The sequence below is a fragment of the Canis aureus genome, chromosome 33 (assembly GCF_053574225.1).
Source record: "Canis aureus isolate CA01 chromosome 33, VMU_Caureus_v.1.0, whole genome shotgun sequence".
Taxonomy (NCBI): domain Eukaryota; kingdom Metazoa; phylum Chordata; class Mammalia; order Carnivora; family Canidae; genus Canis; species Canis aureus.
The window spans coordinates 12,730,172-12,749,831 of NC_135643.1; the positions used below are offsets into that span (position 1 = coordinate 12,730,172).

The following is a 19,660-nucleotide window of genomic DNA, read 5'->3' on the forward strand; positions in this document are numbered from 1 at the left end:
AAATCAAAACCACAATGAGATATCACCTTATACCTGTCAGACTAAAACCAACAATACAAGAAACGACAGGTGTAGGCAAGGATGTGGAGATAAATGAAACTTATGCACTGATGGCAGGCATGCAAACTGGTGTAGCCCCCGTGGAGAACAGTATGGAGGTTCCTCAAAAAATTAAAAATAGAACTACCCTATGATCCAGCAGTTCCACTTCTGGGTATTTATCTGAAGAAAACACAACAGTACTTCAAAAAGATATAGGCATTCCTATGTTTATTGTAGTAATGTTTATAATAGCCAAGACACAGAAGCAGCCCAAGTGTTCATCAGAAGATGAATGGATGGGGCACCTGGGTGGCTCAGTGGTTGAGCATCTGCCAGTAGGCTCAGGTCATGATCCTGGGGTCTTGGGATTGAGTCCCATATCAGGCTCCCCATGGGGGGCCTGTTTCTTCCTCTGCCCATGTCTCTGCCTCTCTCTGTGCATCTCTCATGAGTAAATAAATAAAATCTAAAAAAAATATATGAATGGATAAAGAAGTGGTATATATACATACAATGGAATATTAGCCATAAAAAAGAATGAAATCTTGCTATTTGCAATGACACAGATGGATTTAGAGGGTATAATGCTAAATGAAATATGTCACTCAAAGAAAGACAAATACCATATAATTTTACTCAGATGTGGAATTTAAGAAACAAGCAAGCAAAGAAAAAAAGAGACAAACCAAAAAACAGACTCTTAACTATAGAGAACAAACTGATGGTTACCAGAGGAGGTGAATGGGGGATACGTGAAATAGGTGAAAGGAATTAAAAACACACTTAATCATGATAAGCACTGAGTAATGTATAGAATTGTTAAATCACTATATTGTACACCTGAAACTAACATAATACTGTATGTTAACTATACTGAAATTTAAAAAATAAAAAAGAATGACTTGCATTTTGGATTTTTTCCCTCCTGCCTTGCCTAGAATTTAATCTTCAGCTTGACCAATAAGTATAGCAATTTTTTTTTAAAAAAAGACAACCTACTGAATGAAAGAAAATACTTGTAAATCATATATCTGAGAAGGGGCCATATATCCAAAATATGTAGGTAAAGAACTCATACAATTCAAGAGCAAAGAAACCAAACAATCCAATTAACAAATGGGCTGAGGATCTGAATAAACATTTTCCCAAAGAAGACATACAGGTGGCTAATAGGTACATAAAAATGTGCTTGACAGTACTGATCATCAGGGAAATGCAAATCAAAACCACAGTGAGGTAGTCTCATACCTGTTAGAATGGCTTTATTAAAAAAAAATAAGAAATGACAAATGTTGGCAGGAATGTTGCATAGGGAACCTCTGCACACCACTGGAAGGATGTTAATTGGTAAAGCCACTACTGAAAACAGTACAGAGATTCCCCCCAAAATTAAAAATAGGACCACCATACAATCAACCATTCCACTTCTGGATATTCATCTGAAGAAAACAAAATCACTACTTTGAAAAGATATAGGTATTCCCACGTTCACTCCTACATTATTTACAGTAGCCAAGATATAGAAGCAACCAAAGTGTCCATTGATGAATGAATGAGTAAAGAAAAAGTGGTACATATATATAATATACAGCCGTAAAAAAGAAGGAATCTTTTCCATTTGCACAATATGGATAGTCCTTGAGGGTGTTATGCTAAATGAAATAAATCAGACAGAGAAAGACAAATACCATGTGCTCTCACTTGTATGTGGAATCATCCCCTCATCCTGCAACCCACCAAAGAAAATTGAACTCATAGATACAGAGAACAGATTGGTCTTGCTGGAGGCAGGGGTAGGGTGAGGCAGAATGGTCAAAGGGATCAAAAGGTACAAATTTTTAGTTGTAAAATAAATAAGTTACCGGGATGTAACCTACAACATGGTGTAGTTAATAAGACTGTAGAGCATATTTGAAAGTTGCTGAGAGAGTAGATCTTAAAAGTTCCCTTCACAAGAAAAAAAAAAAAAAACGTATCTCTGTGTGGTGATGGATATAAACCAGACTTGTTGTGGTAATCACTTTACAAATACAAATATTGAATCATTATGTTGTGTATCTAAAACTACTATAATGTTATATGTTAACTATACTCCCGTCCCCCCAAAAGAAAGAGAGTTAATATGCTGTCAGGTATGAGCTGCTCCACTTTAGGACCTCTTTGTTATCACCATTTAGCCCATACTCTAATACACGCCATTCTTTTATATTAATTATTTTTAAAATTATTATAAAATTTCTACTTTTAAGTATTAGAAAAATACACCATTCATTACTCTTTGGTGCAAATTTGTCATGAGACTACACTTTTGTATTCCATTATGATTTACCATTATTGCGTTGCTTCCTTAACAAGGATATATCAGATTTTAAATTATGAGATGCTTATTTCAGAAACAAAATACATTATGTTTAAAAGGGGGGAAAAAGAGCAAAAAGTGCCATCTCTTTGAAAGGAGAAAAATCTAGTAAGAACAAAACATAATTTACAACTTAGTTGTATGTTTTGCTGCTCTTAGTGCATCTCCATCCCTCCTGCTTTCCTTTCTCTGGGGTTTAGGTAATGTAGTAACTCTGAATTTTATCTTATTTTTTTCTCCTGTGAAATCTTAATTAGGAATGAATTTTCTTTTTGCAGCATCTGCAATATTTCTCTCCTTTACTCATTCTAGAAACACTCCTAGATCTCACCCTATCTAAAAATTGCCCTCCAACTGCATGTCCTTCTGAGCATTGCCCACTTCTCTTGGGCAGAGACATCCTCAAAGAGTCAGTATTCACTTGCTTACATTTATACCCAGCCCTTACTACGAGCTGTCTTCTGACCATGATTGATCGAAAGGGCAGTTGCTAAGCTCACTTGTGACTTCTAGTTGCCAATGCCAGTGAAAACATTTTAATTCTGATTTGCCTAGACTACTTCACTGCACTGGAAATTGTTGATGACACTTTTTCTGGGAATTGCCTAAACTGTTTCTACTTATACCCATAATCTTTCTTTGACTCCTTTGTTGACTCGTCTTCCTCTGGGGACCCCTAACATTTGATGAATCCCAGGAATTGGCCAAGAATCACAGCTTTTCTCGTTGTATTCACTTTTCCTTGGTGATTTTATCCATTCTCATATTTTTTTTTAATAGGAAAAGATGGTTTAAAAATTTGTATCGAATGGCTTTTAAATTCAAACATCCAAACCTGAGGTCTCTGCAAAGAGGGTCTTAGACTTTCGTTTCCATTGGTCTCCTGGGGGATTTGTGCTAGGTGGGGAATAAACTTACTCTCAGAAACCCATATGCGAATGCATATGGCAAATTCCTAGTGCCTTATGATGATAGTGCTATATTACTTTAAAATGCTACCTCATAGGTTCTGTGAAAGTATATACGTGCTGAATATTTTAGAGATATTCACAAAACTTTCATCTAAGTTTAATGAGCTCTGTAAACTGTGATCTTTGGGATGGTATTCTCAGTTTAATTTCTAAAGCGGCCCATGGACCTCAGTCCAGATTCTTTGACACCATATATTAAAAAAATAATAATAATTAGCCAAACCCTATCTCTGGAATGTTATTACACTTGTCTCAAGTGAAGCTTTGTGTGAAAAGTATTTTTGGAGCAACAAAAAAGGAAAAGAGTGGAGACTTCATCATTTTTAAAGAACAGGTTGCATGACTCTGTGGTGCTGGTTTGCTAATTAGTGAGAGGTTGTATCCTCCATGGAAGACCAAATAATCTGTAATATGACCTCGTCGCTCGCCCCATCAAGTTATAGGAGCTGGTTTCTTCACCCCTTTGAATATGGATAGGCCCTGTGGCAGCATCAGTGGTAAGAGTATGGCAGAAATGGCTGCATACCAGTTATGAGTATAGACCTCAGTTGCCCTGCTTTTAGATTCCATGCTGTGGGAAGCCCACACTACATAAAAAGGATACGCACAGGTGTTCTGGCCCTGGCTGAGCTCCCAACCAAAGCCAGCATCAAAACCAGCCATATGAAGAGCCATCTTAGATGTTCAATCCATCTTTCTCCAGAACCCTGGAAAACATGATTCCTGGAAGCCTTGAAGAAAAAAACCACCCAGCTGAGATCACGAATACCTCAAAACAGTGAGGGATTAATAGTAAGATTGTTTTTTTCTGCTAAGTTTTAGAGCCATTATAAGAATTGATAGCCTAATATTAATGCCTGTATTTACAGAAGAATTTGGTCTGAGACTTGCTTTCTTTGTGACCTGGTGTTGAAGTAGTGGGGAGACTTCACCCTTATCCACCTACCTCCAAATATTGTTGGCTATTGAGATCCAACAAAAAAATCCTAAGTGTTGTATGTGACCAAATGGACTTTGGGAGATAAAGCATTTTCACAAGTGCTAGCAGAGCAAGGATCAAGGCTCAGAACCTAGACATCAGTCCTCGCCATGTGGTTGTGAATTGAGAATTATAGCTTCAAATGTTACCATAAGTTGCTGGGTACTGACACAGCCGGGAGTAAAAATGTCACTAAGCCCAGAGATCTAGAATTCTTTTGTCCTGGTGGACAAAGTGTCCATTTACATGGTTAAGACTCTGCATTTGTGTTGCATCTCCTTGAGGTAAAAAGGAGACAATGAGGAACTATATCAGCCATTTTCATCCTCATTTTTGCATTGCTTATTTGCTGCTTTGAGAGCAAGCCAAAGCCAAAGCAACCTTGAATGTGTCTAAGTCAATATTCTCATCCATCCTTAGAACTGGACCAGGTGTGTTGGTAGACTGTCTCCACCTAAACACTCCACAGGCATCTCAAATGCATTGTATTCCAAACTAAGCATATCATATTTCCTTCTAACTCCACTGCCATTACTACCTTCTCTGTCTCAGTAGGTATTACTCTCCATCCACCCGTTCCCCAGATTTCTCCTTCAACCTCTCTTTGCTACATCCAAACAGTATACAAGGACAGCTAATATGACTTCCTTAACAGTTTTTAGGAATCTCTTCCTAATGTTTCCAGATTGTGGCCTAATCATGTCTCATTTGGATCTTCTGATTCATCTCCATGCCTCTAGTCCTGTCTATTTAAAACTCCCCCTCTACTCTGATAGCCGAGAAAGCTATCTATGTTGTAAATCTGACCATGTTCTATCTGTGCCCCACATCTGCTATCCTGACAGCAGCACAGGGCCTCCTTGCTCTCCTCTCTGGCCTCGTTTCCCACCACTGCACCCAGAACACTGAAAGCATGCTTGCAACGCTGCACTCTCACAAACCGGAAACGTGTATCTTAGGCGTCTTTCTTGCCTCGGTGCCTTTGGCCTAAGTTCTCTGCCTGACATATCTTCTCTCCATGCCCCTCCTCACCTTCTTTGTTTTCAGCCTGGTTAATTTCTGCTTATCTTTAAAACTGTAGAGCTTGAAAAAGTCCTCATGCCTAGGCAATACCCCAGACCAATTACGATAGAATTTATGTGATGGCTCCCAGGAGTGAGTATTTTTTAGTTTCCCAGGTGATTTCTGTGGCAGCTGAGGCTGAGAACACTGCTTTAGAGTCATGAAGCTCCTGTTCTCCCCAGATTGAAATGCTCTTTTATGATCCCATAATGTTCTGTAATATCTCTATTATTGCACATTTCACAATGCATTATAATGAGCCATTTACACGTTTGTCTTCCTAGAGGTTATGAGATCCTCTAGGGTAGGGACTGTGGTTTTTGTTTTTTTTTTCAAATTGGTATTTTCAGCATTTAGCTTAATGGCTGGTAGGTGCTAAACAATCAATCACTTTTATGAATGAATGGATGAACGAGAAACAATGAATGTTAACAAACACTTTTGTTTGTTAAAAAGAGAAAATCTCATCCTATTTTATTCCAACACTATCCTTTTTTTTTTTTTTTGTTAAGTCCCAAAGCACATAGACATGAGTAGGGTTAGAATACATAGGTTGCTGTGTGATCTGGGATGAAGGTCTTAACAAACCAGAGGGAGCACGGCAGATTTTGAGTAGGGTCCCCTCAAAGATGTCCTGAAAGGCCCAAGAATGTGACATAAGCTAGTGAGTGGGCAGTGGGAGGTAAGGTGCTTCAAAGACAAGACAAAAGGTAAATATTAAGGTTTACTCAGTAACTTTGTAGGAAAAAAAAAAAACTGCTTTTCTCCTACTTCCTGTAGTTTGAAACTTCAGTGTGTTGGGCTAGATATAGTAGAACATAAATGTGTACTTTTGAGAATTGAAAACACTGTAAAGAAGACAATAACAATTTAAAACATAATACTGAATAAAATCAGAATAACAAACTTATCTGTAAAAACATTCTGAACTGTTTCAATTCACTAGCCCATTTCTGATCATCTCCATTTCAAGTTGCTGTGAACTTGAACAAGAAAGTTCCTGATACCAAGAAACTTAGTCTAGTAATCATAGTAATGGAACAATAACATAAAGATATTCTGAGCATCTGCTATGTGATAGGCTTTGCTTAAAGATCTTCAGGCATGTATGACATCTGATCCGTAATTAATTTTTCTTGCTTTTCTGATGATAAGAATCAGGCCCAGGGAGATTAAGGCCTTTGCCCAAGTTTGGTAGAACTAGGATTTAAATTTCTCTTTTATTGTTTTTGTTTTTTTGTTTTGTTGTTGCTTTAACCCATTCTGCCTTCCTAATCAGGGACATTAAACATGTTCATCAGTGATAAAAGTTAGAACGGGGATCCCTGGGTGGCGCAGCGGTTTGGCGCCTGCCTTTGGCCCAGGGCGCGATCCTGGAGACCCAGGATCGAATCCCGCGTCGGGCTCCCGGTGCATGGAGCCTGCTTCTCCCTCTGCCTGTGTCTCTGCCTCTCTCTCTCTCTCTCTCTGATGTGACTATCATAAATAAATAAAAAAAATTAAAAAAAAAAAGTTAGAACGTGCTAAGTGCTATAAGGAAACAAAAGACCACGAGAGTACATAGTGTCCAGTTTTGTCTCTCACTACCGAGGGCGGGCTGGGTGGGAACCAAAGCAGATATGGGGAAGATACCAGATTCGGGTCCTACGTGAGGAGTAGAATTTTGTTTGTTTTGAAAAACTCTCAAGTTTTTCTTTTTTCCTTTAGTGAGGTTTTATTATGAAATATATTTGAATTTACAGAAGAGTTGCAAAGATAGTACAGAGAGCTCCTGGGACCCTTTACCCATTTTCCCCGATGTTAACATCGTATGTAGCCTTGGCACAATGATCAAAACTAGTACACTGACACGGTCTTTGGGCTGATCCGTGGTGGACGTTTAGGGGGCAGCTGACCCGCAGCCTCCGCGCCCGCACCGCCTCGCGTGGAAGCCTGAGCCGGCCGTGCAGCTTTCTCCCTTTGCGCATAACCAGGTCCACCAACGGGGATGCTAGTTCACCAGCTGTCCGCCTTAACGGATTCAAGAACAAGGGGAAAGACAGTACAGAAATGAGGCGGCGCCGAATAGAAGTTAATGTGGAGCTGAGGAAAGCTAAGAAGGATGACCAGATGCTGAAAAGAAGAAATGTAAGCTCATTTCCTGATGACGTTACCTCTCCACTGCAGGAAAAACCTCAACGACCAGGGCGCTATAAATTGGTCTGTTGATGACATTGTCAAAGGTGTAAATAGCAACAATTTGGAAAGCCAGCTCCAGGCTACTCAAACTGCTAGGAAACTACTTTCTAAGGAAAGACAGACAACATAATCCGGGCTGGTTTGAATCCAAACTTTGTGTCCTTCTTGGGCAGAACTGATTGTAGTCTTATTGAGTTTCAATCTGCTTGGGCCCTCACTAACATTGCTTCCAGAACATCAGAACAGACCAAGGCTATGGTAGACGGAGGTGCTATCCCAGCATTCATTTCTCTGTTGGCATCTTGCCATGCCCATATCAGTGAACAGGCTGTATGGGCTCTAGGAAACATTCCAGGTGATGGTTCAGTTTTTCAAGACTTGGTTATCAAGTATGGTGCAGTTGACCCACTGTTGGCTCTCCTTGCAGTTCCTGATATGTCATCTTTAGCGTGTGGTTACTTACCTAACCTTACTTGGACACTCTCAAACCTTTGTCGCAACAAAAATCCTGCACCCCAGTTAGATGCTGTTGAGCAGATAGATTCTTCCTACCTTAGTTCATCTCCTGTATCATGATGATCCAGAAGTATTAGCAGATACCTGCTCGGCAATTTCCTACCTTACTGATGGTCCAAATGAATGAATTGAAATAGTTGTGTAAACAGGATTTGTGCCCCAACTTGTAAAGCTTCTAGGAGCTACTGAATTACCCATTGTGACTCCTGCGCTAAGAGCCATAGGAAATATTGTCACTGGGACAGAAGAACAGACTCAGGTTGTAATAGATGCAGGAGCACTTGCTGTCTTTCCCAGCCTGCTAATGAACCCCAAACCTAATATTCAGAAGGAAGCTACATGGACAAATTCAAACATCACATTTGGTCGCCATAACCAGATACAGCAAGTTGTGAATCGTGAATTAGTCCCATTCCTCATTAGTGTTCTCTCTAAGGCAGACTTTAAGACACAAAAGGAAGCTTTATGGGCTGTGACCAACTATACAAGTGTGGAACAGTTGAATAGATTGTATACCTCGTTTATTGTGGCATAATAGAGCCATTGATGAACCTCTTCACTGCAAAAGATACCAAAATCATTCTGGTTATTCTGGATGCCATTTCAAACATCTTTCAGGCTGCTGAGAAACTAGGTGAAACAGAGAAACTTAGTATAATGACTGAAGAATGTGGAGGTTTGGACAAAATTGAAGCTCTACAAAACCATGAAAATGAGTCTATGTACAAAGGTTCATTAAACTTGATTGAGAAGTATTTCTCTGTAGAAGAAGAGGAAGATCAGAATGTTGTGCCCAAAACTATCTCTGAAGGCTATACATTCCAAGTTCAGGATGGCACTCCTGGGACCTTTAGCTTTTAGATTGTACAGCTGAGACAGAAAGTTGTTCTGTACTCTGGAAGAAGTTTGTCTTACTGTTTCTCTACTAAGAACTCTTTTAAAATGTGTTTTGTTATTGTAGCACTTTTTACAACGAAATTATACTTGACCAGTTCCAAACTGTACAAACTGTATGAAGCTCCTCTTCTCAGTGGTTTCTTATTTCTATGTGGAATCTCCTATCTTACAGTGTCCTATAAAAAAGATTAAATTCTACTCTTTTCTTAAAAAAAAAACCTCACAAAAACTAGTACATAAATATCAATACAATCCTATTTACTAAACTATAGATTTTATTCAGATTTTCCCCAGTAGTGTCCCCTTTCTGGTCCAGGATTGAACTTGATCAGGAGAAGATGGAAGATGAAAATATTCCAGAAAAGAAATCCCTGACCAATGAAAACCAAACAGCCCAGGTTACTTCTTCTAAGATGATCAATAACTTTTATTAAATCTAAATCCCTGTACTAGCAAGTGGGGAATTCTCCATTGCTGTTTTTTTTCCCTGTTAGCTCTGTCTGGCTGAACATAAAGCGATAAATAAGGAGGAAAACAATTTGTGTTATTCCCTTGCTGTACTGCTGTACTTTCCTTTTGCATCACCAGTAATAGAAAATTAGGCTGTGCACATTTCATTGTTAATGCACTCTCAACGACTTTTCTGCCTTCGTCTGACAGCTCTGGCTTCATTACAACATACCACAGATCTGAGAAAAATATGCCGTTCTATGCTGTGTTTCCCCAAATAACTTTTTCATTTTGCAGGGTAGAAAGAACCCGATCTACCCAAAAGGATAAACAAAGCTATTAAGTTCATCATCGGTCTTTTAAAAGACTTTCAAAACAGCCATATTAAAAAAAAAACTATAAGCTCCATAGAGCAGTAATACACTAGACATAAATTTAAAAAGTATGTCTTCATTGAAAACAACTATGACACAAACATTCACCTACGTCTTTGGGAAAATATAAATGATAGGAACTCTTAACTTTGCCAAGTTCTATGTGAAGAACCAAAAGAGTACTTTCTCAGAGAAATAGAAAATATGCCTCTAGGTTCACTTCCTTCTTTTTCTTATTGGATTTGATGCATTTCAGCTTCCTTTTACCTACTTTTCCATCTTGCCCTGGAGATGGATCCTCAGTTCATATAATTGTAAAGGTGAATCAAGGAAGGTTTATTTTTTAAAAAAAGGGTGACTGTCAACTTTGCTTCTTTGGCTTTAGAACATATGACATAGGGGATCCCTGCGTGGCTCAGTGGTTTAGCACCTGCCTTCGGCCCAGGGCATGATCATGGAGACCTGGGATCGAGTCCCATGTCAGGCTCCCTGCATGGAGCCTGCTTCTCCCTCTGCCTGTGTCTCTGACTCTTGCTCTCTCTGTGTCTCTCATGAATAAATAAAATCTTTTAAAAAAACAAAACAAAACAAAAGTATGACATATTCCTGCATGATCCAATGCAGAGGCAGGGCTGCAAGCTAGGTGTACCCATGTTATCACGGACAATGATTCAAAGGTCACCAGACATCACTATTTCCTGTTGTTAGTGAAATTGCAAACGGGCACATTTTTAGTGACATTACTCATAACCACTCTATGGTTGTTTAAATTGGAAGGAATGATAATGAGAGTAATTTGTGGGTAATTAAGCCTCTCTTTTCCACCTGTCAGTTATGCAAACTACAAGGACATGAACAGCATAGTCATGTGTTGCTTCAATTACGAAAAGTTTCATGAGGATGTTGAATAATGTGGGTAGTCTGTTAGAATGTTAAAGAGGAAAAAGTTGAAATCTGTTATGGGCTTTTAAAGAGTTTTATTGAGATACAATTTACATATCATAGAATTCATCCATTTTAAGTGGATACTTAAATGAATATTAGTATGTTTACAGTGTTGTACAATCTTCCAGAATCTAAATTTAGAACATTTCCATTGCCCTAAGAAAAAACTTTGTGCCCATTTAGCCACTCCTTTTTTCCTTACCTCCAACCCTTAGCAGACTACTAGTTTACTTTCTCTATATGTTTGCCTTTCTAGGACATTTCACATAAATAGAGTCATACATATTGATGTTGTGTCTGGTTTCTGTCAGAGAGCATTTTTTAGTTTCATGCACATTGTGGCATATATCAGAGCCTCATTCCTTTTTATTGCTGAATAGTTTTCCATTCTATGGATTTACCACATTTTACCTACTCACCATCTGATGGACATTTGAGCTATTTCCAGTTTTTCATTATTGTGCATCATGTTGTTATGAATATTTGTGCACACCTTCTTTGCGTGCATATATGTTATTTCTCTTGAGAGCGGATTTGCTAAATTAAATGGCAAGTGTAACTTTTTTAGGAAACTGCTAAGCTGTTTTCCAAAGTGGCTACTTCATTTTACATTCTTACCAGCAATGTAAGAGGATTCCAGTTTCTGCACACCTCTGGACACACTTCTTATTGTTTGGTTTTTTGGTATACTCATCCTAGTGGGTGAAAAATGGTATCTCATGATGATTTTGATATGCACTTCTCTAATGAGGAATGATACTGAGCATCCTTTCATGTTCCTATTGGCTTCTTTGGTTTTGTGTCTGTTCAAATCCTTTGTTCATGTTAACATTGGGATATTTACTTATTCCATCTGCCTATCTCCTCCTAGAGGAAAGTCCTATCTTATATTTTAGGGCTATTACTCCCTTGCATCTAAAAAATTGTTTTCATAATGCATTGTATTAAATTGTTTGATCATGTAATCCTAAACAAACCATTGTTTGGCTCCTTCTTATGTTTTAAAAAATGGATTTATATTGTGTATAGACTTCAGTAGTAGAATCTTGAATGTTCTTATAAGTTCAATTTTCATGTTGGGTAAACAGTGATACCAGAATACTTAACACAAAAAGGTCTTTTCTTTTTTACTTACTTTCTTCTTTTTTTTAAGTAGGCTCCATGTCCAATGTGGGGCTTGAACTCATCATCCTGAAATCAAGAGTTGCATGCTGTATTGACTGAGCCAGCCAGACACCCCAGAAGTTATTTTTAAGTACAAAAAAAAAAAAAGAAAGAAAGAAAGAAAGAAAAATAGTATAAATGAGAACATATAGCAAAGGATTCTTGTCTTTTTGGAAGATTGAACAGTTATTATAAGTTACAAAAGTTGCCCTCAGATGCCCCCAAAATTTATGAACGTCAACTACTGTACTAATTTGTTATGAGGATCTAGAGCTATTTGTCTCTAAATAGTCCCATCTTCCTGGGAATTTTTCAGTTTGCAAAACTAATTTTTATAGTTTTCTTGTCTCTTTTTTCTCTGAATCTAATAATTGCATCTTTTATTCCTCTCAGTTCTTTCTGCATGCTGTTTCCTATCCAACATAGATTTAAAAAACAGATAATCTAGGATTAGCTTCAATATTTATATTCTGATTAAGAGCTGGGGGGGGGGTTCTTTGGAGATGAGTTAACACATTTTAATGCATAGATTATGTGAAATATATTTTGGTTGCTGAAGCCTCTTCTTGTTTCTTTCTTTGTTCTTAGCTTTTTCTGGAGAGAGATTCCAGAGGGTAGGTTTGAAGTTGGATTTGGTGTTGAATCCTTGCTCTGCCATTTTATCAGCTATGAACCAATGACTCCATTTTCTTTATCCTCTAATGAGGATAGGGATGTGTTTATCACAGTATGACCCAAAATAAGAGGGTATCTCTCAACACCTAGTATAAGCACTCAGTGGATATTATCTTTTTTTATAAGACTAAAGAAGCTTATCAACAATACCAAGCTCTCAAATTGCTCTTCGGTGACATTGGAGAGTAGGAAAAACAAAAACAGTAGATAATAAAGACTGTGCTTGATAGATATGTAATGCTTGATAGGACAAAAGAGGGAAGAATTGATAACAAATTTTGGATGGTGGGAGGTGGTAGTGGTAGGAATGGTGATAGGAAAGAAGTAATTCAGGAAAGCCAGATCAAGCAAACTCCTACTTCCTGGTAAGGACAAGTTGATGGCAGGACTGTACCATCAAGAAGGTCCTGAAAGAGGGCTTAAGCATTACCCAGCTCATAATTTCTCAAGTTTTGCCACCACCAAGATTTTCTTTTATTATTACTTCTTCTTCTATTGGTTTCACTGAACAAATCTGTTCACCAAGAGATCTGATGTGCCAGGGAATTAACTAATTTGTGTGGTGAACAAAGTCTAGAGAGAATGATTTTTCCCCCCTTTCTCCATTCCAGAGAATGAAGAGGCAGTGAGGTCGGGCCTCAGAGACTACTGTAAGCATGTGGACTCTCCTCTAGCTCTTTGTTTGGCTAGGGTCCATGGCTCCACCTGAGCCTTATAGAGAGAAGCCATTCTTCTTCCTCCTGTACTGAATCTGGCTTAGCCGAAGTGCAGTAAAATCTATAGGGTATATGAGCCTGTCAGCAATTCAAGAAGACATCATCTTGAGCTTGGCAGACATCCCTAGAAGGTGTCTGCAACCAGGGTGGTGGTTTTTGCAATTTCAGACAGATTTGCAGACAGCAGACACCATGTAGTTGACAGGAGGACAAGAATAGGATTTCACTGGTGTGTGGGCATTTGTGGAACTCCCCAGGGATTCTCAAAAGTAACTATGGGAGAGATGATTAAGGAAGTAGCTGAAAATTATACAGATGAAGATGATGTATCAAATAATTTTTGGCTTCAATGATAACAAAGTCATTTAAACTCACAGAGAGGTGAGGTTCCAATATTTTGAGTTATTTAAATAATAATTCACAAATTAAAACAAAAATAACCACTTGTGTTAATCTAGGAAAAAGTTATTTTAATTATATATTTTACTAAAAGCTATATAATTAAAATCTTTAGAATTATAATGTTTTAGTTAGCATATGCATTGTCATTCATGCATAGGGCCCTGTAGTTCATATATCTTTTTATTACATTCTAGAATCTCTAAGGATCTTAAATTGGGAATCACGATATAGTTTCCATTCCAACATGGATCAACAGGACAATGATAAAACTAGTATTAGAACTCAGCTCTCTTTTTAACTCAGTGTTGTTGTTTTTTTCAGTGTCGTACTATTTCTTCTAACCCTTTTAAATATCCATAGCCCATAGCTCTGTATTATAAGAAAGTAACTCAGCAAATGTATAGAGCAATTAGTGAATTGTACAGTAGCCAGATATGCTGGTGGCCCTTTTCACTCAGCTCTAAAGATGAAGTATTTTGTTGTTTTGGATGGATCTGGGGGACGGAGAGAAGGGACAGGCTTGTAGCAGAACGTCACCATGATTAGTAATTAGGGAAAGCAGAAACCCAAGGTTTACTTACCTAGCACTGCTTAAGGAGCCACAGTTCAGCTCTTGGGAGAAGAGAGAACCAGCATGGTGGCAAGTTGGAACAGGGAGAATAGAGACTATAGCAACTAGCTCAGAGAAAATATTTATGGGTTTAGGTGGCCAAGGGAAAGTGGAGGGGACCTGGCATCTGGGGGGTACTGAGGGTCTCAGAGAGGCTGGTCATCCAGACCTTTCCAGCAGAGGGCAGTCACAGCTTATTTTTTCTCAGGCAGTTCTTGGATTCACTCCTTGGCTTTCGCTACCAAGTCTGAGCTAACTCTGGAGTCTGAGGACACTGTGGAGGATAGTTTCCTCTCACGCAAGAGTCTTCCCCAATCTGTAGAGAGGGAAAAAAATTTTTATTGGGGTCTCAAATTCCAGAGAGAATCTTGGTGGGAATCTAGCAATATTGTCTTGAGCAGGGCATGGAACTGAGAGTCCATCCATATAGATATTCTTTTTGCTTCCCTGCTTCAAGCTTGATCAGCTCTCTATTTGGAATGTCTTCACTCAGACTTCAATACGTTTTAGACAAAGGCTGACTGAAGGTATGGTTGCTTAACTAAAATTTTCTTGCAATGGAGAAAAATATAGAGATGTCTGAAAGTGGAATTTTTTTTTGAAGGTGGAGGTTTTTAAGTATTTAACAGATTTTTTTAAATGTCTGAGGGAAAAAATAAAACCCTACTTCATTTGAAGTTGAGACTTCAAATGCCTAGAAGGCACTTATTTTAAGAACTATTTTGCTCGTGATTCTTGATAATGAAGAGTAGCAGAATGTTATTTCAAAATATGTCACTTTTAGTATATTTATTATTTCTAGTTGATTATTTGCTTGAAAAACAGCAGATACAGGGAAAGGCTCTCTCTGAATTCTCTTTATTTGCCTAAAGACAGATCCTCCAAAAGGGACCCAATTATCTCTTCCCAGGAGCCTCATCACATGAGAGGAGACTAGAAGTCCATACCACTTCCAAACCAGCTGCAACACAAACTATCAGATTTCCTATTCATTCTTCTAAGAGACTATTCATATCATCTAAAAATCATTTACACTCTCCCCTAAAAAGTCTACTTCCCCCTTTTCCTTTTCTTATTAAGATGACATGCAAGCCTGAATTTTAAGTCACCACACAGAGTTACTCATTTTCTCCTGGGTTTCTCCCACATATGTATGAGATATACATGTTAATAACTTTTTCTTTCTTGTTGATCTATTATCAAGGAGGTCTCAGCTAAGAACTCAGAAAAGTAGAGAAGGAATGTTACTTTTCCTGCTCTACAATAATTTACTTAAGTCCAGTCTACAACTCTATTAACTTTGTATTTAAAAATAAGAAACGGAATGTTAAGCTACTCTTACCTGCAACTAGGTTTTAGATCATCATGCAGCATAAAATATTTCAATTAATTGCTGTTTCTTTCTCTTATTTGAATTTAGGATTCAGTGTGTACTTTAGCCAAATTATTTGAACCCTTTTTCTGATTCCAAAGGGAAATTAATTCAAGAGACTCACCTCCGAGTAAACTTTCAAGTTTATCATAAAGTCTTAACTATTGCATTTTTAATTGGGTACATTTAAATGTTATTCATTTCTTGCCATGCTTTCAGGATGGATATAAAGTTATGAGTTAACTGATATTGCAAGAGTAAAGTAACTCTTTGGTTCCAAGTTGTAATATATCTCAAGGGTTCTACACCCAATTCCAATGTGTATATGTGGGGAGCGTTCCCCATACCACCAGGCAACAGGATTCCAGCTCAGTGTTCTGGAATTCAACTCAATTCTGACACTATCTGCAGATAGCATCAGATCCCACAGGTTAAAGGGTTCAGTCTACAAGATTGCCCCCTCTCCCACTCTGCCTCCAGGTACAAATCACAAGACCAGGTTGTCACCCATGCTTCTGACCAACTGACTATAGATTAAAGGTTCCAAATACCCTCTCCTTGGGTTTGATTAATTTGCTGGAATGGCTCACAGAACTCAGAGAAACATTTTCTTACTACTTCATCAGTTTATCATAAAAAGATATAATTCAAGAACAAATAGATGTTAGAGAAATATAGGGAAAAGTATGGGGAAAGAAGGGAGAGATTTCATTCTCTTTCCGAGTGTATGAATCTCCTTAGAACTTCATGTGTTCACCAACCTGAAAGCTCTCTGAACTGTCCTTTTGGGTTTTTATGAAGGCACCATTATTTAAGCATGATTGATTAAATCATTGGCCTTGGACAACTGATCCAAATTCCAGACCCTCCTCCTTCTGGAGAGGTCAGGGGGTGGGACTGAAAATTTCAAACTTCTACTCACACGGTTGGTTGGTTCCTTTGGTAACCAGACCCTGCCTTAACTAGTTGGGTCCAAAATTCCTCACTAACATAAAAGAAACTCTTATAGCTCTCATCACTTAGGAAATTTTGAGGGTTTTAGGAGCTCTGTCTCAGAAATAGGATGAAGACCAAAGACAGTTGAGTCTTGCATAACCCTGGGGGTTAGGGATGCCAGTATCCTGCAGTCAAAAATCTGCATATAACTTTTGACTCTCTAGAAAATTAACTACCGATAGCCTACTGTTGACCAGAAGGTTTATTGATAAGTCAATTAGCATATTTTGCATGTTATATGAAGTAGAGAAATAGGCTAGAGGAAAAAAATGTTATTTAAAAATTCATAAGAGAAAATACATTTACAGTACTGTCCTATATTTATTGAAAAAAATTCATGTATAAATGGATCCAAATAGTTTGAACCCATGTTGTTCAAAGCTAAATTGTATGTATCTCTTATTATAAATCACAATACCACAATAATTTAATTAGAAACCTGAGTCCACATCTATACCCTAACTGACAACTCCTAACATTAATATGGTTTAAAGATGCCCATTGATGGATTCATTTAGCAAAAACAAGTTTATATACCTCCAAATGGATATAAATATACAATTTTAATTTTTTTTAGAGGAAACATTTTGTCCATTCCTGTAAGAAGATGAATAGGGCTATTTTTCCTACTCTTGAGTAGAAGAGAAAGGCCATGATATTTCTATGGAGTGGGTCCTCCTTGCCTTGGAGGGAGGGTGTGACAGATTATAGATTATACCCAATCTCATATGCTTTTCTTACAAAGTGATTGACAGCCCCCCCCCCCATGGGGTTTATGTCCCCATCCCCTGAAGTTGGGCAAGGCTTATCACCACCTTAACTAGTGGAATATCTCAGAAGGGATGCTTGTGATTTTTAACGCAAAGTCATAAAAAGAATGCAGTTTCTTCCTCTTCCTCTTTCTCTTTCCTCCTCTCTCTCTCCCTCCTGGAGGAATATAGGAGTTGTGTGCCCAAGTGTAGGGGGTATCAAGACAGAAGTGGTATTGATAGCTAAAAATTCCAACATTTTTTTTTAAAGATTTTATTTATTTATTCATGAGAGACACACAGAGAGAAGACAGAGACACAAGGTAGGACTTGATCCCGTGACCCCAAGATCACACCCTGGGCCAAAGGCAAGCGCTAAATCACTGCACCCACCCAGGGATCCCCAAAACTCCAACATTTTAGAGGAGCCAATTTATACTGTAGGTAGCATGTGGGCTCAAAGGCCTTTGATATTAATCCTATTAATGTTATAAGGGCAAAAACTCTCTGAAATCTATAGATTAGTCAAATAGTGAAAAGAGGAGGTTTTCTCCTCCTTTGTCCTTTTAAATTAAACTGAGAGAATTTTCATTTTGAAGCCTCTCCAATATCCCAAGAGTGGAAATAAAGACTAAGAAAGAAAACCCAGGCCACCATAACCTTGTCTTTCTCAGTGACTCAAACGTATGAAACTCATGAGATAAGCATCAGAAGATAGACTTGCACAACACTTGACCATTTAGTTCAAGGTTAGAAAACAACTGTGATTTCTCTCAAGACTTGAAAGGACATGTTAGAGAGCTTTCAATTAATGGTATAATTTTTTATTTATTCCTATTGCTTCTTGAAAACTCATCTTGAGGGTCATCAACAGGCAAGACACAGACAGGAGCCTGTCATCTGCAAAGGCCACTAACATGCACTAGTGTCTTTTACTACATGAGCACAGTCATTAAATTGCTCTTGCCTTAAATCTTCACATACCAAATTTCTGATGGCTATATGTGGACAGAAGGCATGAATGAAGAAGTCCTGTAATTCCTAGGAGACATACTGAGCACCTTGGGGTAATATTATATTAGGGAACCCTAAAGGTGAGCACAATGGAAGTAAACATTCCTGTTTCACACCAATTTTGTGCTGACCCACAGGGCTTCTCCACTCAAGAACACCATGTGATTTATTCTTTCTGTATTAATACATGTTGAACATTGGTAGGTCATTTTTTTGTAATCCTGCATTGATATCAGGCTTTCTTTGTCATGCTTATGTTCCAGAGATCTCAAGCACAATAGGTAAAAGTGAAAGAAAACCATAGGGAAATAAAAGAGACTCTTAGATATTCTTTTGGGCCAGATGTGTCTTCCTTGACTACTGGCTCCAAATATGATCTAGGAGCTTTGCATAGTGCAGGTTCATCTATCTCTTTATATCGTATCTCATCATATATAATTTCCTCATATTTTATATATATGCATATTTCATACAATATATAAAATACTGTTTTTCTTTTCAGTGTTCACACAATGATTTCCTATGCTACTATCATTTAAAACTATTACATCTCACCAATCAATGTGTGACAGAAAAAAGTACATTAAAATTTACCAATATGGTGACCCTATACATCTGGTGACAATCTATGACATTTTAGTACATGATACTCTAAATACACAGTAGTGCAAATATTCACTCTAACATTCTGTGCACTGTGTTTTACTGTTTCTTTTTATTTTTTTTATCTTCTTGACTGAACACTATCAGCAGGGGTTAGCAGTTCATTTTCTGAGCTCCTATAGTAACTGATAATTGCTTTTTTATGTGTGTTGGTTGTTGGTGGTGTTGTTTTTGATACTGTTGTGTTTTGTGGTTTACATATCTGGGAACCTCTGAAAGGTAAGATCCATATGTCATTCATGTTTCTAACACCTGCATGTCACATATGTGCTTGGAATAGATGCTTAATTTATGTCTACTGAATGAAGGCATGGTTCTCTCTCTCTCTTCTTTTTTTTGTAAAAATTTTATTTATTTACTTATGAGATACAGAGAGAGAGAGAGAGGCAGAGATACAGGCAGAGGGAAAAACAGGCTCCATGCAGGGAGCCTGATGTAGGACTTGATCCCGGGACTCCAGTATCATGCCCTGAGCCATAGGAGACGCTTAACTGCTGAGCCACCCAGGCATCCCAAGGCATGGTTC

At 38.0% G+C, this 19,660-nt stretch overlaps 1 long non-coding RNA gene and 1 pseudogene across 5 annotated transcripts in view; one reads left to right on the plus strand and one right to left on the minus strand.

Annotated features, from left to right (window-relative positions):
* Nucleotides 1-16,050, minus strand: part of LOC144304337 (uncharacterized) — a 31,695-nt gene extending 15,645 nt beyond the window's left edge. The window contains exons 1-4 of one of the 5 annotated variants that reach the window (XR_013371235.1): nucleotides 15,837-16,050; nucleotides 14,312-14,656; nucleotides 11,909-11,993; nucleotides 11,392-11,468 (exon numbers count right to left, since the gene is read on the minus strand). This is a non-coding gene — a long non-coding RNA (uncharacterized LOC144304337). Of the gene's footprint in view, nucleotides 1-11,391; nucleotides 11,469-11,908; nucleotides 11,994-14,311; nucleotides 14,657-15,682 lie in introns of all 5 variants that reach the window. The other 4 variants (XR_013371237.1, XR_013371233.1, XR_013371236.1 and 1 more) reach the window with 4 other exon arrangements.
* LOC144303911 (importin subunit alpha-1 pseudogene) lies at nucleotides 7,033-9,138 on the plus strand (annotated as a pseudogene).
* Nucleotides 16,051-19,660: the final 3,610 nt, after the last annotated feature.